Source organism: Pongo abelii, chromosome 2 (genome assembly GCF_028885655.2).
Source record: "Pongo abelii isolate AG06213 chromosome 2, NHGRI_mPonAbe1-v2.0_pri, whole genome shotgun sequence".
Classification (NCBI taxonomy): Eukaryota; Metazoa; Chordata; class Mammalia; order Primates; family Hominidae; genus Pongo; species Pongo abelii.
The window spans coordinates 22,979,455-23,004,200 of NC_085928.1; the positions used below are offsets into that span (position 1 = coordinate 22,979,455).

A 24,746-nucleotide genomic window follows, 5' to 3' on the forward strand; every position below is an offset into this window, starting at 1 on the left:
CTGGAAACGTGTCTTCTGCCTTCTTCTCTCTACTCCCTGCGCCTGGAGCCGCTGCTTCCAAGAAGAGGAGCTGAGGGGGCTAGCCGGGGCTCAGGAGCTGCTAGAGGCGCCCGCTTGTCTTCTGCCCCCTCCCTCCTGGCCCTCCCCCGCTTGCCGTGGCTCTCGCGGTCTCTGGAGCGTCTTCAGAGAACTGGGGGGCAGGAGGTGTCCTGGCCCCACAGCCGCTGGATGCCTTTCCAGACGCCGGAGCTCCCGGCCCGCGCCTGCTTCGCTTCTACGACTAGAGAGGAGGGGGCTTGGGAAGGGAAGACACACCTTTCCTTCTTTCTCTTCTCCTTTGGGCCACTTTGGAAACATTAAAACATGTTAACACTTTTTGATTCCTCATATAAAAATGGTTGGAAGGTTCTTGAAAGTTTAAAACAAATGCCGTCTCTCGTACATTGTTTAATGCATTCGTGTCTGTGTGGCTTTTGGGTCCTCCCCCCAGCCCCCGCCCCCAGCTGTTATCCTTTTTAAGGATGCTGAAGAGGCAGGAGGCAGGGATTTTCTAAAAGTTCTATTGATAAACACACTTGCACAAACATATGCTAGGCACACACACAAACTAAACATTAGCGAAAAACACAATATGGCGTACAGCTACGGTACCTAGCGCGGTAATCCGCTGATCTGTCACTCCGAACCGGGTTGGATGAGGTCAGTAGCAGGATGACAGCTCTCCAGTAAAAATCTGAATGAATCAGGAAGTAGTTTGGAAGCTTGCGGGTGTAGTAATGTCCTCAGAATCAGCATTGGCCAAACCTAAGTTGAACATGTTACCTTTCTAGACATGTGAAAATCTTCTCCACTGTTTTTTCTATTAAAAATACCAAAATGGTGCTAAAGTCAAGTTTCCTCGCTGCGTGGCGGTGTATACATTTCAGATAAAAAAAATTATACAGGCCATTCACCCAGTGTTTTCAAGTGAACGCTATTCTGAAGTTACTGTTGTAACTTGTTGCCATTGAAAGTTTTAAAACACAATTACCATTTTATAAATAAATAGCTGTAGACACTAAATTTAAGTGATAACCAGTCATCCTTAAATTTATAATGGTTTGTTTTCATTTCTGTTCATGCTCCCAATCCCAAGTACGTTTTGCTATCTTGTGAAAATATTTATATAGATCCCCCTCCACTCCCAGTCACATACAGTCAGCCCTTCCTGTGCCTGGGTTCTGCATCTGTGGATTTAACCAACTGCAGATCAAAAATATTTTGGGTGTGGGGGAATAGATGGAATAGAATATATATAGTTTTTTTCTTGCCACAGTTCCCTAAACAATACAGTATAACAACGATTTGTTAATATATAGCGTTTACTTGTATTAGGTATTATAAATAACCTAGAGACGATTTAAAGTATATGGGAGAATGTGCTTAGGTTAAATGCAAATACTACACTATTTTATGTAAGGGACTTGAGCATCTGTGGATTTTGGTTTCCTAGAGAGGTCCCAGAACCGATCTCCCATGGATACTGAGGGTCAACTGTAAGTTTGTCCAGTCAAGATGTGGCTACTTTTTGCGTTTTTGCTTTAAAATGAAGAATCTGTATTTTTCTAGTGAAAGAAAAAAATTACATTGATTTTCATGCCTTTGTTCTTTGTGATTCTTAGAATATATCAAAGTTGTTGCACACATAGTGCATGGTGATATCCCTGTGCCATCTTTCCAGTAGTCTCCCAGGAAAGCTTTTGAAATTGCCCTTGGGGAATTGCTGATGTAACTGTTCAGTACTCAAGGCTTAATTTTCAAGATTGGGGTTGTGATTTTTATGGAGCTCAATTCTTAGGTTTGGGCACACATGGTGTTGAAGTAAACAGGTGAGAAGAAGAAAAGTGAGATTTCTAGAACTATATTAGCTGCTCAGTGAGTTGGGCAATTGGATATTTTTGGTTTTATGATTTCAGATTTTATAGACCAGTGGAATACAGGCCTTGTGCATATGAAGATCAGGTGACAAGTTTGCTGGCTACCAGCCTCCACAGCAATATGCCCTTTCACGGTGAGGTCCTAATTTTAACAAGCTAAAGAAAGTATCAGATTAAAAATTGTCAAATTTTATCCATTTCCAGGAAGAAGTCTTCATGCTTACCCATCTAGGCCCGTGTTTTAAGATTACTACAAAACCAAGAAAATGCACATATAGGTCATGTGTACATTGACTAGCTACTAAAAGAAAATATGAGATTAAATGGAATACTAGAGGAAAGAGAAACTTTCATGTGAGGGCTATAATTGGGGAAGGGGGTGTTTAGTACTACCAGTTGATGTGATGCCAGTTTCTTATATAATTGGATCAGAAAGTTTTTGAGACCCGCAAATATCTAATTCCTCTTGTTGTCCTGTTAATAAGAGTTTGACTACTTGGTACAGGAAGAAAATCTAAGGAAAAAATATTCTAAGCGAATTATTTTTGTTGCATTAGTGAAAGTTTTCAGAAGACTTTTTAGACAAATTGGACTTTCTAGTAAAAAGGCTAGTCTGAATAATTAGGTAAATTGGACTTTCTAGAAAAAAAGGCCAGTCTGAATAATTAGGTCGTTTTAGAAGGGCAATAAAAGCTACAGCTAAGTTCCTGCGATCTATAATTTATAAAATAATTACATATTATTTTGAATAACTTCACAGAATCAGTGGCAAGCAGAGACTTCTTCGAAACATTTGGAATACGGAAGTAGAGATTGATGGGCTTTGCTTTAGTCTCTGAAATAATCATATTTTTCTGAAATGGATGGTTAAATTTATCATATTGTTCTAGACACTTGGATTGTAATAATGAACAAGAGAGAAAATTGCCTGTGCTTGTGGAGCTTACATTCTAATGTCACACACATTTTGTGCATTTTAGATTGTTAGGGGAGGAGATTTTTTAATGAAACTTTGAAACCTAGCTGCTTTCTTGTTTTAGGAACTACAGTTTGAAAGAGCTTACAGAAGTTTGAGAAGGAGGAAGGTGTTTACCAGTTGGCAGTGATAGGAAAGGAAGATCTTAGTTTATTTCTTATTTGTACCTTTTGTTATTGTCATGAAACTTTCTCCATATATTTCAGTTGGTAATTTTAACAGATAGGGATTTTTTTCATGATTTTAATAATGTCTTTGAAATAAATAAAATGTTGCTTTATATTAAAAAAATCTTGTGTCTTGAAATTTACTATAAAATTCCTACATAGTATTATCTTGTTAGCAAAGTATGGTAAAACAAAAGCTAGAATATCTGTTAATTTTTGGTTAGGATTTGTTTTTAGGAACATATCTGAAAAATCAAGTACCTAAATCTTTTTCAGTTCTGGGTTTCTTTTTTGTTTTTTGAAATGGGAATCTCCTTTTATTGCCCAGGCTGTACTTTAACTCCTGAGCTCAAGTGATCCGCCCTCCTGCCTCAGCCTCCTAGTAGCTGGGACTACAGGTGCATGCCACCATGCCTAGTTTCAGTTGTGATTTTATCAAGAGAAGGTGAAAATTTATTGTAATTAGTTTATAGGTGACATTAAAGAGGAGAGACCTGCAAAAAATGCTTTGTTATTTAAACCATTTTTTCAAAAGCATTTGATTGACACTTTTCTGCTTTAATAGACTTATTTGTAATGCAAGAGGAACATTACAGAAGATTTTAGCAATACTTCAATCATTTAGTCTGTAGGTGTAAAAATCCTGGGTTTCTAACAGAAGGAAAGTTGGTACCTGGTTAAATGAGTATATGATTTAATGCTGAGTTTGTGACTTCAAGTAGTGGGTGTCTCACCTTTCCAAAACCTAGTTCATAGTTCTCAAATAACAGTTTTTCCTTTCTAATTTTTTTTCCCATCTGTCATGGTGAGTCTTACTTTGTTAGCAAAATACAAGTTTAGTTCTTAAGTGGAATAACTTTTTTAAATACAATCCTCCCTCCCCCAGTCCTCCCATCCTGTGCTGTGGAGGGTTTGTCACGCTTATACCTACATTAGATCTCTATTTATGCTAATTTGGAACATAATCAGCCTCTTCCAGGAAGGGTACATATTAATGCACTTTAGAGCAGTTTGTGATTGCCTCTGGCTATTTGTATACGGACTTGCCAGCATCTGAAAGCTATAAATAGGAAGATTTAGGAGGAAACAGACTTTATAACTAATGAATACATTGTTTCAGTTGAATTTTTATTTATTTTTTTATTTTTTTATTTTTTTGATGGAGTCTTGCTCTGTCGCCAGGCTGGAGTGTAGTGGCACAATCTTGGCTCACTGCAGCCTCGCCTCGCGATTCAAGCAATTCTCCTGCCTCAGTCTCCTGAGTAGCTGGGACTACAGGCGCGCACAGCCACGTCCTGCTAATTTTTTTGTTATTTTTAATAGAGACAGGGTTTCACCATGTTGGCCAGGATGGTCTTGATCTCCTGACCTCGTGATCTGCCTGCCTCGGCCTCCCAAAGAGCTGGGATTACAGGTGTGAGCCACCGCGCCCAGCCTGAGTTGAATTTTTTTTAAAGAGCAAAATGGAAGAATGGCTAATAGAATGTTAAAAAGTAAGATCATTTCCTGTTTTCTGGTAAGGATGGTTGATCGATGTGTGTTTGCATGTGTGTGTGAGTATATATTTATAAATGAGCAATTTTTGAATAAAGACATACCAATACTGGATAAATAATTCCAGTCCTGCCTGTGGTCCTTGACATGGAGTGTATTCAGGGTTCCCTGGTGATTTTGTTTAAGCCACTTTGTTACCACAACTTTCCTATGGATAGCATAGAAACACAAGCTAATTAAATTTCTGTAAATTTTTAAATATTTTTGGGATGAAATGTTATTTTGGAAGTATTTTTTTAAGCATGATTACCAGCCAACCTGTGAAATGAATGAAATCTGAAGTGCAGAGTTCATAGAACCTTATATCCACCTAAGATAGTTGAGTTTCAAGAAGGTATTTTTAATGGCAGAAGATGAAATCTTGACATCTGTCAAATTTTTATAGTAATAAAGTAAGCATGACTAAGTTTATTAATATTCATATTTGTAAGGTAAGTCTAAGCATGTGTACAGTGCATTTTAAGTCAAAATTTGGGGTGTTATTGGCGAGACACAGTCATTTCTTTGCCAGAGATACTAGGCTGTGTGAAGGCTAACCATCTGTCAAGTGATAGAGACAAAGAAAGGTTTTAATATACTAGTCTAAAATTTCCACAAACTTGTTTTGAATTGTATTGTCATTTTCTTTTGGCCTTCATACTCTGTGTTGAATATGCACTGGGTCAGTCACCCTACTTTGTTTTATGAACAAACTATTCAAGGTCCAGATAAGGTTATTGTCACAGCTGATGTGATCTAGAGGCAAGATAAAATATGTTTTGATTTTGCTTTCATATAGTCAAAAACTCACAGTGGGCCACCCACTAGTAGTTACACAAATGGTTTCAAGTGTACTTGTTTTCACCCACCCATTCTGAATTTTGGGTGTCTTAATTATTTTGCTTTATGTATTCAAGCCTTGTATTTCAAACCCATTCCTGAGCTGTTTGGGGGAAGAAAAAGTAGCAACAGGAATCCAGATTGCCTGTTTTAGGTACAATATGGTGTGATGTGAAATTGAAACAGCAGATTGGTGAGAAACTTTAGTTTCAAACAAATATAAACTAGTTTGTTTAGTGAAGTCATACACAAAACAGTAGTCTCTATTGACAGGGCAATGTTTTTTTCAGTGATTCCCATATCATGAGGTCACTTTTGTTCTTTGGGCCAACAGTCTGTTTTCAAGGTGTCATATAAGAAAAAGAAGCACTAAATACTGCTCATTGTAATGATATACTTACATATGGCAGCACAAGAAATTATTTATAGCAGTGCTAATTATATCAATAAAAATAGCAATATTAATACTGTGTCAAAATCCATTCTTGACAGTATGAGGTAAACAGAACTATAGTCAAACAAAGCAGCCAGCCTTTCTTTACTGTCAGCTCATGGATATGCACTTTAAGAAAAATATACACACAGTTTAGAGAGTTGAGTGTACCAATTTAATCTCTTTTCAATTACTTTTGGCTTTTAAAAAGATGTTCTAATTCAACATAATATTAAAAAGATTTTGATTTTTAATTTTGAAACTCTTGGTACCCATTTTCTTACTGTCAGTAAGTTTCTAGAAATTTATTTGTATTTCACTGCTTTATAAATTATCAGAAATTCATTTTAGTGTGCCCTCATTTTGGAGCACAGATTACCATTACAAAAGGAAACTATTAATAGAACAATCTCTAACAATTTACAAAACAAAACAAAACAAAGACCCCTACCACCACCACACACACATACACACTCTGTCTCACTCACACACATTTTCAGTAAATCTCTGGCTTCCTTTAGAAAATGGCCTTTTCCATGGTTTTGATTTAAGATAAAGCATACATTTTGTTTGTAGTTTTCATTACTTCTAACCAGTTTTTACAATTTTATGATATTTTGAATGTGTTGTCTTAGGAATATAAAATTAAGTAAGTAGAAGTAATTACATCCAAAGATTTTTAACTTGGCGGCAATATCTACCTTTTCAATCTCTCATATATTAAATTTAACTCTTACTTTATTATACATTGTCAAAAATCTCAGATGTGGAGTTAGTAGAGGTTGTTCTAGGTCTACTGCTGCCACTAATTAGTTATATGATCTATGGCATGTTGCATAATCTATGCAGATCTCCACCTTAGCACCTTAGATTTTTCATTTTTAGGGTCATTTTCAGTTCTAATCATCTGAGTTTGTTTCCTTCAACAATTGAATTGTTATTTTAGCTTCTGGTAGTGTTACTGAAACTGATGCTTAGGACACCTAGAAACAGTATATATATAAAATACTTGACTTTGCTTTCCACTTTTAGTCTTTCATAAAAGTTTAATTTTAATGATACTTGCTTTCTAACATAGCACACTAGTAAAGTATAGATATATGATATTAAGTACTTATAATCTTTCATAGTGGGCAAGTATAATAAATCTACTAGTTTACATAAATACTTTGCCAACTCATCTTAACTCAGGAAGGTGTATTGGTAATAGAATTTGTAAACTTAACTCTGCATTTCATGCAACATAAAGTTGTTAAATTGAGGATGCCGGTAACAACAGAATGAATCAACTCACATTTTTCTATTTCTATAAAATCTATAGATAGATACATTTATTCAGAGATAAAAGATAAATTTGGTTTTGTGATTCTCTTCTCTAAGCAAAACATAGGTATACATTGAGTAATCAGGAACCACCTCCATGCATATCTTATAAAATTGGTAATTTTTAACTACTGCATTTAGTTTTTGATCTTATATTATATCCATGCACAGATAGATTTACATAGGAAGGAAAATAAGGTAGGCAAAGAAATCTGACTATTTTGATGTTTCACAGAGGAAAGAATCTATTAGAAAAGACTTTGCAAATATTGTCCTGTTGTATATTGAAAGAAACAACTATATACAATTTGTATATACCTACTTGATAGATCTTTAATGATAATCTCAAAGTTCTAATTTAAAATTTTACTCTCAGTTTCTGTTTAATTGACTCATCCTTTTTGCTAGTATGAATGGTAGTGAAAGGCCTAAAGCTATCTAACATTATCTTAGATGGAAACAGCAATCTGCAGGAAGCTATGCTATCCTGAATCCTCTCATTTCCTCACATCCACCCACAGCTCCAGATGTTCCTGGTACTGATCATATAATATTTTATAAATCACCTCATAGCCAAAATATACTGTCTGTTAGATGACGCTAAGCTATTTTAGCTTACCAAACATCTAGCTAATCAGGAGAAATTGTAAGAATAATTTTAGATCAATTGTTGGACCCAAAATGTGGTATGAATGCTTCAATGCATGCAAATAATGGAAAAGATATTCTAAATGTGCTTAAGGGAAGCTGGTTTTAGTGTTAACTGAAACCCAGTATATGTATTGAAGAATCACTAACTCGTCTAAAGCCGTGAGTACCAAAAAGACTAGCAAAATTATTAGTGGGAAGCACAGTGAAAAGTAAATGCATTCTATCCTTGTTTTAAACAGTAATACTAATCACACCACCACCACCAATAGTAGCCAACATTTACTGAGATCTTACTTTGTTGCAGTCATTGGTTATATCTGCATTTTTTCAGTTAATTCCACAATCCTGTGAGACAAGTACCTTTATTATCCCAATTTTAAAGATATGTGAAGGCTCAGAAAGGGTACGTATCTTGTTCAGAGTCACACAGCTAAGTATAAAACACATGGGAAATTAAACTCAAGTACAGCTCTGGAGAACCTAAGCTCTTAATCACCACCCCATCAGACCTCTATTCTGGGACAGTTTTAACTCAGTGCTTGCCCAGATTAATAATGGCAATTTTATTTCAGAAAGGCATAGATTTGGAGAAGGTTCTAGAGAAGGGTACAAGGTGAAAGAGTTGTAAGTAGGAACAATGGTTGCTGTGATAGAATCTTTTAAAAATGTAACTCTTCAGTCTAGAATTAAAAATGATCATAGAGAATTTGTCTAAAGGTTGTACAGTGAATGGACTCTAACTGCTGCCTGATTTAGTTCTATTTGCAACAGTGGAGCTGGGTACCATGTTAAAGCAGGCCTTGGAAATCATGGGTAGGAGCAGGACAAAGGAAGTATTACTGGAAGTTCTGGGAAGGTAGAGGTCAAAAAGGAAAACTAAATCAAACCCGACTGAATAACCAAGAACCAGGTATCATACAGAAATAGGGGTGAGGGAGACTAGAAACAATGTATTCAAAGGGTAGCAAATCCTATGAGTTTGGCAGGCTTTTGTGTTTGTTTGTTCTTTGTGCCCTTAACATTTGTTTCAGAAACCAATAGCTGGCTTAAATATGGGTCACCGAGAGTTTCGAAAACAAAGACTGCTATGCTTTTGGCACAAAAACATGATCATCAGTCCTAACCTAGAGTTAGGCAGTAAGTTTAAGTGCATGACAAAGATATGCAATGTAGCACAATCTGTGTGGTAAGCCATTTATTGAATGCCTACTGTGTGCCACCCAATTTGGAAATCACTGTTCTAGGAACATTTATAATTTACATTGTTGTTTGCTGTCCAATTTTCAAAAACAAGAAAACATCTGTTAACTTTCTTGAGGATGTGATGGATATGAGGAGTAAAATATTATATACCTTAATTTTGTTTTATTTATTATGGAATTTAGCTTTTGTCTCCTCCTTCCCATATTCATGGAATTTTAAAACAGCCTCTACTATGCTTTGAGTGGAATACAGTCTAGACTTTTATTATGTACTTTAACTTTTCCTTGATTTGTCACTATACTGAAAGAAAGATTTAATTTTATCTGATAGTATAAATGCATTTCTATCAGAGTAGTAGTCTCAAATCAGTTCAGGTAAAGTCAGTGTACATGACTTTGGATTATATTTAGTATAGTCAGCATACATGAATTAAAAGGAATTATAGTAACCTTTAAAGTGAATTTTTATTTCAGATAATTTAAATGACCTCCAACCAAGTACGTGTGTCATGTATACATACGTACTCATATACCCTTTGTATACAAGGTACTAAAAAAAAGTTTTCAAAAGATAATGTTCACTGTTAAGCTATATTACAAATATAAGCTGTATCATCTGAATGCAGTCAAAGAATAATGAAATTGCTATACCATCCCTTATGTGTCTTCACTGTTCCTTATGAGAATATCTGATATTTTCTTCATTCTTTTATTTTTAGTGCATTAAGAAGTATAGTATAATAATTATTTTATATAATTCAAATGATACATCACTGAAAAATGTATTTTAAAGTTAGAAAAATTATCAACATTCAGTTTGTGCATGGCACCTTTCTCCTCACGTTCATCATTGGTGGTACTCTATTGTTCTTGTAATTTTGATAGCCTATGGGACCTAGTGTTCTTAACAGCTATGTTGTTTGTATCTCACTGTCCTTTATACATCTGACCCTCAGAGAAATACCTTGAACACTCATGCTTTTAATAATCTTTCTTGTTTTAGAAAGGGGTTGAGAGCAAGGCAATACTGTGTTAAAGGGGTCATTTGAGCTGAAAAGCAGTATGGGAAAAATGAACAAAATTCTAGGTTCTTCTGATTCAAATATTCTGCATTACAGTCTCAACATTTGTTGTTAAGTGAATTACCAAAGTGTATAAGAGCCAAAAATAAATGGTGGTTTCTGTCATTTGGGGTATGCATTACTCTGTTTCTGTCTTATATGTGTAATGATGAGTTTTATAATGCACAAATGCGTGCATCTGGTGTAAAGTGAATTTGATTCAGTGTGATGTTTTATATGCAGTTTAGCTTATAACTTAAATTCTTTGACATTCATCACTTAGGAAAGGTAACATTTAGAATTATAGTACACTTAACTGCAGTTCCTTAACAACAGGTACCATGCTTTATTTATCTTTATAGCTTTAGTGCTTAGCCTAATATCTGGCACACAGGAGGGATTCAATGTTGATCAGGCTTTTTTGTACTTATCCTAGGAAAATTATTTTTCCTTACTAGACTATCCATTTACTTATTGGAGTTCAAATTTAGCATTGTTAAAATTATTACCTATTATAGACTTTCCCTGTACTTTTCCAAGACCCAACGTGTTTGTACATGCTCACAGTTTTCTATCCTTTTAGGTACTTAATGAAATTCTATCATGGCAGAAATTCCAATAAAATTACATTTACCGTGATTCAGAAAAGAAATATGTCAGGTATCTCCCATCAGTGGTAAAGCAAATCTACTACAATCAATTCAGGATATTGTGTTGAATAGAGTACACAGAATTATATTATCTGCTGATTTAAGGATGAAACCCATATTTCATATCCTATATGATTCCTATCTGGATAGAGGGACAAACAAAGCACACTATGCTTTGTAATTCATAGATTGCAATTGAGATTTTGAACTTTTTATATGAGCTTTCTAATTCTTAAGGAATGTTCATAAAATTTCACACAATTAAAAAATAGGTTTAATTATTTTACCTAATTATCTGAGTTATTTAGAAGTCTTATCCAGTTAAACACTGTAATATTAGTGATAATATAATATAATTACTTAGCTCTTCTAGAAAGCAAAAAAGGTAATTGAGTTGTGAACAATATAGAGGGTAACATCGTGTAAACCACATGTGGGACACATGTAATTCCTATATAAATAGCTGACATACTTTTTCATATTTATAAAACTTGTTAGACATTGGCAAACTTGATTGGCTAAAGTCATAATTTGTCTTTTTAACTGAAACTACAGCAAATTGATTTGAAGTTGTTTTCAAAACAAAAGATAATTAAGTCCTGGAATAATTAAAACTGGGATTGCATTAAAGCTTACTTAAAGTGATTAATAGCTGGAGTGTATTTCACGATCTCTATCTAAGAGCATGCAGAAGAACATATTGTCATTTTATATATTCAGGAATATGCTTTCTGAGGAAACTATTGATTCTTAGGAATAGGTGTAATGAAGTCCAGACATACCTCACACCCACATACTCCACTCCACCCCAGGCTTTTTTAAAATTAAAGACTTTGAAAACAAAGTAGCTATATATAGTTATCTTCTTCACTTCCAATTCCAAGCTGCCTGCCTTTCTGAAGCAAATGGCTGCTGTGACCTATAAACAACTGTCATGACACCTTGGGCAGAGAAACACTGCTTTGAAACTTCTGCCTTCAGTTGGGCAAGCAACTGGAGAATGGTGCTGGAGTCCGTGGGTAAATATGGGAAAGCAACAGACATTGGGAGGAAGAGCTTGGGCTTTAGAGGTTTGTGAACTCCTGTAGGAGAAGATCAGTATTTATCCATTTTAAGTACCAAAGTGTTGCCAGCTGCTAAAAAGCTAAAGTAGCTGAATGTCCTGGTGGAGTCCTCTCTGTCTTTGGAGGCTAAAAAGAAATAGAGATAGGACAACAGAGCTCTTTCTCCATGTGCCTTTGCAGGGAACTGACAGGCTGTTTACCTTTGCTTTTCACCACCTGTGATATTTCTGCCATTTAGGATAATCTGGCAACCAGACCTGAGCTCCAGTGAGTTAGCGAAAAATAGCAATTCATTAAAGGAGACCCATAGCAAGTGAGAGAGGAAAATCAGAGTACACACTCCAGGTAACTAGGACTACTGGCAAAAACATGAAAACTGAATTTGAAAACAAAAATTGGGAGCACTTAAGGAAATTCAAAGAACAGAAAATAATTTCAGATATTAAATATATCTCATTTGAACAACTCAGGATTTGTGGGAGAGCATAGTCACTGTTGAAACATGAATTAGTGAATGAAAAGACCAAATGCAAGAAATGTATCCAAGCATATAAAAAAACCCATGATGAAATATTGAATCAAAAAGATGAGATTTAGAGGATAGATCTAGAAATCAAAACGTGAATAATAGGAATTACAGTGGGAAAAATTAGTATAGATAATGAAGAGGTAAAATTTTATTTATTTATTTTTGAGACGGAGTCTCACTTTGTCGCCCAGGCTGGAGTGCAGTGGCACGATCTCTGTTCACTGTAACCTCCGCCTTCCAGCTTCAAGCTATTCTCCTGCTTCAGCCTCCCGAGTAGCTGGGACTACAAGTGCATGCCACCATGCCCAGCTTTTTGTATTTTCAGTAGAGATGGGATTTCACCATGTTAGCCAGGATGATCTCGATATCCTGACCTTGTGATCCACCCACCTTGGCCTCACAAAGTAAAAATTTTAAAAAACTAGCAAAATTGATCAGATACTAAGAAAGACTGGAGTCTGTGGATTAAAAGGGTTTACTGATTTATTGTCTTGATTGAAAGAAAAGACACATTTAAGTATATCCTAATAAAAGTTCTGAAATCAATTAATTGAGACATAAACTCTCAAGTAGAAAAAAACAAATTCCTATAAAGGGGAAAATATCAAAGTATCATAGGACTTATTTGCATATCTGTAACACTGGAAGTTACAAGATAGTGGAATGATATTTGCAGACTGCTGAAAGAAAATGACTATAATTCAGGAATCTCCATGCCCAGAAAGTTATTTGCAAGCCAAGGTGAGAAAGAAATACATTTAAGAATATGCAAGAATTCTTTGTATGTAGTGATTATATCCCCTCTGAGAAAATGCCAGAATCTAGATTATAAGCAAACAACAAATGAACTAGAATAAAGACTTTAAGATGAGGAAGATGAAGAGGAAAGAAAATGGTAGGAATAACGAGCATTCATATATAACTCCGTGTGTGTGTGTGTATAATTTTATCTAACAGAGATAACTGGCTAGCAATATGAAATACAATAGGTAATTTGAGGCTCTTGAAATAAAAGGATAGTTCTTTAGGAAATTTTAAAATGTACTAAGCTGTCTCTTTGGAACATGGGAGATAGAGAAGGTGGGCAGCTGGCAAGTAAAAGAGGAGGAAAATCGGTGGTGGGAGATGAGAGGAAAGGAGGAAGAGAAGAGGGACGGAAGTGAATATATTCTAAAGATCTCATTTATTTAGGAAAAGAGGAAAGGGGGAATAGAATTTCTTGATGGTGGGGGGAAGTGTCTTTTACATATATTAATCTGTTTATTAGAGTATAGAAAGGGAAGATAATCTTTAATGCAATGAAATAGCACTTAGAACTTACATATTAACAAGGAGACAATAGACTGCATAGCCACTTGATGAAGCAAAATAGAGAAGGGAATAAGGAAACAATAATATAAAATAAGAATATAAAGTAACTGAAAAATATACCATTAAGCACATCAATTACTACATTTAGTGTATATGGACTAAATTCTCCCATTAAAAGACAGTTAATATCAGACTACACTAAAAAACATAAGCCACCTAAATTATATTACAAGAAAAATAAGACCGAGTTATGAAGAAGAGTTATTTGTAAAATGAGGGGCATAAAGATATCAGGCAAATGCAAACAAAAGAAAAATAGCAAAATATGAATGACAACATTGATATTAAATAAGATAGAATTCAAGGTTAAAAGTATTAAAAGAGAAAGAAGGGGTACTATAATAAAAGGCACAGTTTATGAAGAAAATAACCACATAAAATCTGTATACGGCAGGTTTGTTTATAGTAATTACATAGAGTACAAATTATTGGAAAGGTCTAGACAGTTCTGTAAACACAAACGATGACTAAGATAAATGGGGTAATTCATAAACTTGATCTGATATACATGTAGAATCTGACATTCTTTAAATATTTTTGAACGTCTTTGCACTTGGCTGCTAAGAAAACTGAGTTTTAGAGAGCAGAGATTTTGCAGGCACTTTCTCTGACTATAAGCTAACATATATCAAATTTTAAGTTTTTCTAAAAAGTTAAAAAAATCTACATAGAAATTAAAACATTCCCAGATATCTTTTGGATAAAGAGGAAATCACCTAGAAAGCAATGAAAAGGAAAATATTTTCTGTAAAAGCCAATGAAAATTAGCTAAAACAGTTGTCAGAGGAAAACTGATGGCCTTAAAGGCCTTTGTTATTAAGGAAGATGGAAGATAAAGATAACCTAATGTTAAGAAGTTAGTATAAAGAATAATACAAGACAGAAGATGAGGGGATTGTTAGAAAGATGAAAGTAATGAAACAGAAAAACCATATAGTAAAACCCAAAATAAATCTAAAGGCTGGTTCTTTGGAAAGATCAATGTGGTACATAAACTCCTTGTGAAGATGATAAAGCAAAAAAGAAAATGAGCCTATCAATTCCACTCTGAGGTATATACTCAAGAGAAGTGATAGCATATGTTCACATAAAATTTATACTCATATATTCATGGCAGCATTATTCATAGTAGCCAAAAAGCAGAAGCAACTCATATCCATCAACTGCTGAATGAAGGAATAAAAATTATTCATCTATGATATATCTATACAATATAATATTAGCCATAAAAAATAATGAAGTATTGATACATACTATAACATGGATGAACCTTGAAAACATGCTAAGTGAAAGAGGCCACACTCAAAAGGCTACATATTGTGTGATTTCATTTATATGAAGTGTCCAGAGTAGGCATATAGGTGGAAACAGAAAGGAGATTAGTGGTTGCCAGGGTCTGGGAGAAGGAAAAATGGGGAATGACTGCTTAATGAGTATAGGGTGTCCTTTTGGAGTGATGAGAATGTTCTGGAGGTAGTTGGTGATATTTATACAACCTTGCGAATGTCACTGAATTATATACTTCAATACAGTTAAAATGGTGAGTTTATGTTATATGAATTTTAATTCACTAATAAAGCTTTAGGAAAAAGAATGACAAAAGTACACAATTAGAAATGAAAAAGAAGAAAAAACTGGAAGATGAAAAGAATGTTAAATAAGAATGTAGCTATGTGACAAATTTAAAACCCTTGAGAAATAAAAGGACTTTTAGTCAAATACAGATGATAAAAATTGACCTAAGAAGAAGTAGAAAGCAGATACTACTTAGCATAGAAAAGATTAGAAATTTGACCAGATGTTGTCACTTAAACATAAGGAATAGATAATTTTGATGTAATTTAAATCATTCTAGGCCATGGAAAAATATTAAAATATTCCATAATTTAATATCTAATTCTGTTAAAGATTATATAGTAAAAAATGTATAATTTCACTTATGAAGTAAATTTAAAAATTCTAAGGAAAATATTATAAAATATTAACAGTGAATCAAAATAATAACTCACTAGTAGCTTTTTAAAATATGTTTTTAAGTAGGAATGTAAGCATGATTCAATAATAGGAAATATACCAATTTAATTTATTACATCATCAAATTAAAGGAGAAAAATCATGTTTATCTCAATAAATGGCAAAAAGTATTCTAAATTTTGGGGTTTTTTTTTGTCTTTTATTTTGAGACAGGGTCTCACTTTGTCACCCAGGCTGGAGTGCAGTGGCACGATCAGGGATCACTGCAGCCTCGACCTCCTGGGTTCAACTGATCATGCCACCTCAGCCTCCACCCAAAGTGCTGGGATTACAGGCGTGAGCCACTGCACATGGCCTAAATTGTTAAATCCTAAAAACATTTTAATTGACAACAGAAACTAGACAAGGAACCATCACAATTATTTAACATTATTTTACAGGTTTTATCATATACGGTTGGTAAATGATATAACATTAACATTTGTAGAGAAGAATGTCAGGTGTCTCTTGCTGATGATATGTGATCTAAAAATTATAGAAACTTGAATTTTAAAATCTAGAAAAATGAGTAAGAAAAATTGATAAGGTAGTTGGATAAAAGATAAAATGAAAACAACTCTACTCTGGAGGAATTTGGGCATCTACAAGACTTTTTTTCCCAATGGGAAAATATTATTCCATTTTCCATAGAAACACAAATTACAAAATGCCTATTAATAAGTTTTTCAAGAAAGGTACAGGAACTATATGAAAACAAAGCTATTAAAATGCATAAAACAGGATCTGATTAAGAGAAGGACAAACTGGTTTAGGATGGGAAAACAATAAAAATATTATTTCAAAGTTAATTATATAATGCAATTCCAATTAGAATCTTGGGGGATTTTTTTTTCTTTTTTGAAGTCAACAGTGTTATTTTATAACTACTTGGAAAATTAAATGATAACGAAAGGCAAGCAAATATGAAAAAGCAATGAGGAGGGACTTGTATTACACATACTAGAACATATTACAAAGTCAGCTAATTAAAACAACATGGTGATGGCCTAGGCATACATAATAGATCAGTGGAAATGATTGGCAAATTCTGAAAAAGATGACAACTTAGTTGGAAAATGATCGATTTTTTAAATTAATGGGACTGGCATAACTGATGATCTCCATGTAAAAAAATGAAAGTATATTCCCATTTTGCACCTTAACAGTATTTGTTACTGGTGGAAATGTGATATATTCTACCTGTTATAAAATGCAGTCTTGTAAGACTAACAAAAACCTATTAAAATTATAATTTGCATATAATTTGCAAATACTTTAACCTGGCAGTCTCATTTTTGGGAATGTATTCCATAGAAATATAGGTAGCAATATTTAAGAACATGTGTATTTTTTGGTTTCCAGGTTGTTGTAACTTTATTGTAGTGGTAAAACTGCAGAAAATAGTAACCCCATTAACAAGGTAATGCTAGTAAATAATGGAAACTCAACCATGGGATATTATGCTGTCATTAAATGATGTGAAATAAAGCTATCTCAGATCTTCTGAAAGAATTTCCAGGAGTTTCTTATGAGTGAGAAGAGCAAGGTATAGAAAAGTGTGTATAATATTCAACCTTTAAAAAATAATGACAAAAATCCTTGAATATGTATATTTATAGGTAATATCTGCATATGTATATATCTACCTTATAGTAGGGTTATTTTTAAAGGAAGAAGAATGTAGCAGTATGCATACTAAGTTATAAAAATGGATAACTATTTATGAGAGGAAATATGAAAGGAGAGGAGCAGATAGCCAAGAAATAAAGGAAAAGAAAAATTGTGCTAAAAATATGTTCAAAACCCCACTTATGTATTTTATTAAAATTAGGTATATTTGAATACAAATGCATAAATAAAAATAATTGGCTGGGCACGGTGTCTCACTCCTGTAATCCCAGAAATTTGGAAGGCCGAGTCAGGTGTATCACCTGAGGTCGGGAGTTCAAGACCAGCCTGACTAACATGGAGAAACCCCGTCTCTACTAAAAATTCAAAATTAGCCGGGCATGGTGGTGCATGCCTGTAATCCCAGCTACTTGGGAGGCTGAGGCAGTAGAATCACTTGAACCTGGGAGGCGCAGGTTGTGGTGAGCCGAGATGGTGCCATTGCACTCCAGCCTGGGCAACAAGAGCGAAACTCCGTCTCAAAAAACAAACAAAAAAAAAATTAAAATAATTTAAAATATTATGGCTAGTTTTGGTAGTAATGAGTTCATATTTCTGAATCTTGGCACCCAAGGAGATTGTTTTTTTTCCTTTATATTTGCATTTTCTTTAAGTTAATTTTGGACCATGTGCTACCAGAATTTTCTACATGTTCTCTTAAATCTTTAGATGTTCTTCTAGCATTTCAGGCCAAATAAACATCTGCAAATGATTTGTAGTTTGTGATTAAATCAGACTCTATTGGTCATGCCCACATCATAGCTGACATGCAGTTGATATCCCTTGATAAAACTTAGAGGGTATGTTTCACTTTGTTCAGTGTTCAGTTTCTTTAGTTGGTACCTTTTGTGTCAGTTGTTAAATAATTTTAATATTACCCCTGTTGATGTCACAAATAAGTTAATAATGCCAATTACACATGAATTGAGTCCTTGCACATAGAAGTTGATTGATAAATATTTGCTGATTTGACCTAATAGATCACAGGTACAATAATGATTTCAACAAAGTAACAGAATGCAGAAATGAAAGAATTTAAAGATATTAGATGAAAAAAATCCCTAGAAGTCAGCACAGAATATGATTGTAGGCAGATCACTTGACTTTTGTATCTCAGGATCTTTATCTTTAAAATAGATATATTTTCCTCAGTTACACAATCTTTGTGAGAGTCAAGTAAAATAATAAATGTTGAAGTGCTTTAAAAAGCATGATGTGTTGTGGATACAGTGATGATAATGAAAATCTGAAGGCATTTTTTACACTTAGTGGACATTTATATATATATATTTGAAGCTGCATGTGTGATATTAAGCCTTTTGATATGTCAGCAATAGAACATATTACTGGTGAAGCTATATAAACCTCCAGCAGATAAAAGAGTGGAATGCATGGAAGGTGTGACTACATTTAATTGTTGAAAGTCTAAGATAGGTCTCTAAAATTTCTTCGTTTATTTTTCTGGTCATTGAGGGGAGATTTTATTCAGGTACTTCTGATGATGTCTTATTCTAATATAGAGATAGGAATATTTTGTGGGAAGTCTGGGCCTTTGTCACATCTGGACGTAATGATAATGCTGCATTATGTTTTGACTTACTAAATGGCCACAGACAACTTAATACAGCTTTGTAATCTGTTGTTATATTTCATTGGAAATTATCTCCTTGTAATTTATAGCTGTAGTTAAAAGTGACTCTAGCATAAATGCTTTGAAATAGTAAAATCTTTATGATCTTTCAGTTACCAGACACCTAATTTGCCATTGGCCATTTTTTTGGTTGTGAGAGTATTAGGAAATACGTACATTAGTTGGTTGATAACACCACTATAAAAGGCTAAAAACTTAGACGTTCTTTTATAATAAGAAATGTAAGTATCATCTTAATACACTAGAGTCTGTACCGTATGGTACTATTAAAGATACCTAGTTTCTGGTTTGGAGAAAATTGAATGGACGAATGTGTCTAAGTCTAAATATATTATACCAGACTCTTTTTCCAAAGTATGTCTCCATTTTAAAATTTTCTTTCCCTAATCATTTGACTTACTTTTTTCATAAATATTCTTAAAAAATATGTTTAACTACTTTAATCTTCTTCAGTTTCTCTATTCTTCCAGTAGTAGACATGATGTTATGAGAAAGCTGAAAAGAGAGATCTTTTTTTTTTTTTTTTGAGACGGAGTCTCGCTTTGTCGCCCAGGCTGCAGTGCAGTGGTGCAATCTCGGCTCACTGCAAGCTCTGCCTCCCGGGTTCACGCCATTCTCCTGCCTCAGCCTCCCGAATAGCTGGAACTACAGGCGCCCGCCACCACGCCAGGCTAATTTTTTGTATTTTTAGTAGAGACGGGGTTTCACCGTATTAGCCAGGATGGTCTCAATCTCCTGACCTCGTGATCTGCCTGCCTGGGCCTCCCAAAGTGCTGGGATTACAGGCGTGAGCCACCGCGCCCTGCCAAAGGTAGATCTTAAAAGGAACAACAGTCTTTGCTCTTTCTCCCTTCCCACCCCTTCCCTCCCCTCTCCTCCCCTCCCCTTCCCTTCCCTTTTCTTTCTTTTTTTTTTTTTTTTTTTGAGACAGAATCTTGCATGTTGCCCAGGCTGGAGTGCAGTGGTGTGATCTTGGTTCACTGCAACCTCCGCCTCCTGGGTTCAAGCGATTCTCATGCTTCAGCCTCCCGAGTAGCTAGGATTACAGGCATGTGCCACCACGCCCAGCTAATTTTTGTGTTTTTAGTAGAGACGAGCTTTCACCATGTTGGCCAGGCTGATCTTGAACTCCTGACCTCAGAAGATCCACCTGCTTCAGCCTCCCAAAGTGTTAGGATTACAGGCATGAGTCACTACATGCAGGCAATCTTTGCTTTTCATTTCTGTAAATGGACTTTAGGCAAGGCTAGTAGAAACAACTACCTCAATTGATTCTCTTTGATAATATATCTTTCACATAATGAAACCATTGTAATAAATCAAACCCATTTTCACCTTCTACTTGTGTATTGATTATCTTTATTAAATGTGAAATTAATAGCAATTGAGATAGACATTTTTAAATATATTTCTTCACTGTTTCTCAATAATACTAATGTTACTCGAGTAGTAGGACCTATTAATATATGTTGTGTGCATTCTTGGATGCATATGTCATCGCCAGTCATCTCTTAATTTTGTTTTTTTCTTTCTCTGTTCAAGAAAATTTCTAACCACCAGTGATCACTGTCCCAATTGCTAGTTGCAGTTTTGTAGAGAACACCAAGGAAATGGGAAATTAAAGTGATCTGTTTATTTTAATCCTCAAGAAACCAAAGCGATCGTCTCTTAATTCTTATTATTTCAGTTTCTTATAATTTAGGAAAGAAGTGTCTTTCATTTCAACATAAACTCCGAATTCTGGTGTCTTCTATCAAGACCTGCTTCTCTTTGGAATAGACAGAAATCAAATAATTATTTCTTAGCATTGTAATAAACATTCCAAAATATGACACCTGTTATCTTATTCAGCCGTCAGTTCAGTTTATTTGATTTCTCCTTCAAGTCTCTGAATTTCTTGAATCACTGATGCTCAGTCTTAAAACAATGGAGGTGATTTTGCTTTTTTCTTTTCCTTTTTAAAATTTATTTATTTTTATTTTCTTATTTTTTGAGACAGAGTTTTGCTTTATTGCCCAGGCTGGAGTGCAGTGGCATGATCTCAGCTTACTGCAATCCCCGCCTTCCAGGTTCAAGTGATTTTTGTGCAGCCTCCCCAGTAGCTGGGATTATAGGCGTATGCCATCGTGCCTGGCTAATTTGTGTATTTTTAGTACAGACATGGTTTCGTCATGTTGGCCAGGATGTTCTCGAATTCTTAACCTAAAGTGATCTGCCTGCCTTAGCCTCCCAAAGTGCTGAGATTACAAATGTGAGCTACCACACCTGAACTGTTCCTTTTCTTAAAGACTAAGATTTAAGTTGACTGAATAAAAATGCTTACTTGTTTAAACTTTTGCATTAACAAGGCTTGACGTTTATTGTTGCCTTGAATGTCTCAGTCAATCTTTTTAGCTTCCCCAGCACCTCATATTTGGAAATGACTAGATAGATAACATAGATTCTTTTGGACTGGCAGCATTTATGCCACCTACAAGCTTAAAATGCAGAATCTCAAACTCCACTTCAGACCTAAAGAATCATTATATTCATTTTAACAAGACTCCAAGTCATTCATATGTACAGAAAGTGTGAGAAGTACTACTAAATCATTTGTCATTTAAGAGAATTGGACTTTAAGCACACAGAATTGGTGAATCATAACATAGTTCATAGTCATTTTTCCATGCGTTCTCCTTTTTTCTTTCATTCATTCATTCGTTATTTTAAATCAAAAGAAATACCTATGAGTCCAAGACCTAACCAAAGTATTAGAACATCAAAACTCACATTTCCTACTTACACCTATATTCCCTTAACCAGAAGTAACCACTATCCTAAAATTTGTGCTTATTGTTCCATTTTTTCATAAATAATATATATAGCTTTACTACTTATAAACTTTTAATATTACTCCTGCAGATGGTCACAAATAATACCAATTATTAACTTATTAGCTGTAGCTCAATAACTCATTAATAGCCTGCTGTACTTATCTCCTAGAATTTGCTTTTTTTTCAACATTAAGTTATTAAGATTCACCCATGTTGTGTGTAATTGTAACTTATAGAGTTCCTTTTCACTTCTATATAGTATTTGTGACTATACCACAGTATAATTTATCCTTTCTTCTAATGGACATTTGAGTTGTTTCCCTTTTATTGTGGCTGTGAATGGTGCTAGAATAAACATTCTTGCACATGTTTCTTGGTGACATTTGGAAGACACTCTTTTAGGTATATTCTGAGATTGGAATCGCTATGTCATAGATGTATAAATGGTCTACTTTGCAGGAGATTGTCAAATTGTTTTCCTAAAATGATATTAGCCATTTACACTCCCACCAGCATTGTATAAAATATCCCTGTTGACCCATATTCTCTTTAACATATGGTATTGTCAGACTTCTTAATTTTTGCCACCTGAGTAAATAAAAAATATCTTACAGTAGTCTTGATGTAAACTTTCTTGCTTCTCAAGAAACAAGGCTGTGAACATGTATATGTGTCTTTTCCTACATGTGTCTTTTCCTTCTGTGAAATGGTGGTTCTTTTACCTATTTTTCTTCTTTTAAAAAATTTGTATGATTCTTTTTCTATTGTTTGCCTGAGTTCTTTATATTATAGATACTAATTCTCTCTCTTCTGCCTTGTAGCTTGTCTTTTCACTTCTTTTAGGGCATTCTTTTTGTATGTATGTGTGTATTATTTTAAAAAATGATTATTAGCTTTATTTTCTACATGTAAAAATTTAACTTATTTTTAATTGACAACAATTATGTACATTAACGTACAACATTATTTTAGAATACATTTACATTATGAAATGGCTAAATCAAGTTTATTAACATGCATTACCTTACATTTTTGTGATGAAAACACTTAAAATCTATTCTCTTAGCAATTTTCAAGCAAACAATACATTGTTATTAACTATAGTCACCATACTGTACATCTCTTGAACTTATTCATTCTGTATAACTGAAATTTTATATCCTTAAACCAACATCTCTCCCATCTCCCCACCCACCATCTCCTGGTAGTCACTATTCTCTCTGCTTCTATGAGTTTCATTGTTTTAGCTCCCACATGAGTGAGAACATGTGTTTGTCTTTCCGTGCCTGGATTATTTCACTTGGTATAGTGTCTTTCAGGTTCATTGATGTCACAATGACAGAATTTTCTTCTTTTTAATGCAGAATAGTATTCCATTGTGTATGTATGTCACATTTTCTTTCTTTCTTTTTTTTTTTATTTGAGGCAGGGTCTTGCTCTGTTGCCCAGGCTGCAGTGCAGTGACACAATCATGGTTCACTCCTGTCTTGACCTCCTGGGCTCAGGGGATCATCCTGTCTCAACCTCCTGAGTAGCTGGGAATACAGGCGCATGCCACCATGCTCAGTTAATTTTTTAATTTTTTTGGAGAGGTGGGGTCTTACTGTGTTGCCCAGGCTGGTCTCAGACTCTTACCTCAAGCAGTCCTTCTGCCTTGGTCTTCCAAAGTGCTGGGATTAGAGGCATGAGCCAGCATGGCTGGCCTGTATATCACATTTTCCTTTTTTTTTTTTAAAAAAACTTTAAGTTCGGGGTACATGTGCAGGTTTGTTTATAGGTAAACTTGTGTCACAGAGTTTGTTTATAGGTAAACTCGTGTCACAGGGTTTGTTGTGCAGATTATTTTGTCATCTTTAGGGTATTCTAATAAACATAAAAATCTTAATTTTTATGTGCTCATACAGATTTTCTTTAATGGTTCATGCTTTTTAATTTTCTTAAATCATTCACTTGAGTTGATTTTTGTATATTATTTATACATAAAAGTTTAAATTATTTTCTATAGAGAAACACGATTTTCCAGTTATGTTTACTGTATGTTCTTGTGTTTCCTCAGTGATTTGCCATGCCAGCTCTTGTCTGTCAGGGGTCTGTATCTGCAAGGGCCTGTTTATAGGCTCTGTTTTGTGTCTCTTGGTTGATTGGACTATCTCTATACCAGTAACACATTTTACTAATTAGTACAGCTTTACAGTAAGTCCTTATATGTGGTTGGGCAAGTATCCCACAATTTATTTCTTGAGTTTTATCTTTTTCTTAAAGGTCAGACACTCCTCCCCAAGCTAAATTTTAATTTAGAAAAAACATGCTTCATTTTTTATATATACAACCTAGTTATCAATGCATATGTATTTTTTAAAATGTCTTTAGGTTTATTTAAAGCATTTCTTACAGTAACTACTTTGCTTGGCTTACATTTGTTGATGATGTCAACCTGTGGGATAAAAAGGAAAAAAGCACCAACAAAATGTAATGGCAACCTTATAATATTCAAACTAATTCAATTGGAATACTACTACAAGTTCAGTATATTTAAGACTCTAAGTTGATATCATAATTTCTTAATTTAACAAAGTATAAAACATATACTATTCACTTACATTACTTTTTAGCAACTTTGTATAAATCTAAATTACTCAATGAAATAACATCCATTCAGGTATTATTAATACCATTTTTAGCTCTTTAATATCGCTACATGCCAGACAACATTTAAGAGCTTAACATATTTTAACTCATTTGTTCCTTTCAACACTATGAGGTAGTTAACATTATTATCCTCATTTTATTGATGAGGAAACAAAGGCCAAGAGTAGTCAGGTGGCTTGGTAGCTTGTTTATATGGGGTTTATTTGTGTAGTGCTAAGGAATGCTGCTTTGTGAAA

General features: G+C 34.4%; 1 protein-coding gene across 11 annotated transcripts in view; it reads left to right on the forward strand.

Annotated features, from left to right (window-relative positions):
* Positions 1-24,746, forward strand: part of ZBTB20 (zinc finger and BTB domain containing 20) — an 841,831-nt gene that overhangs the window by 536 nt on the left and 816,549 nt on the right. For 2 of the 11 annotated variants that reach the window (XR_010139138.1, XR_010139137.1), the window contains exon 2: positions 1-24,746. This exon is cut by the window's right edge and continues 23,882 nt beyond it. The exons of 8 other annotated variants lie outside the window; for them this stretch is intronic. The gene's annotated coding sequence lies outside the window, so the exon portion shown is untranslated. One more of the 11 variants, XM_063721762.1, reaches the window with a different exon arrangement.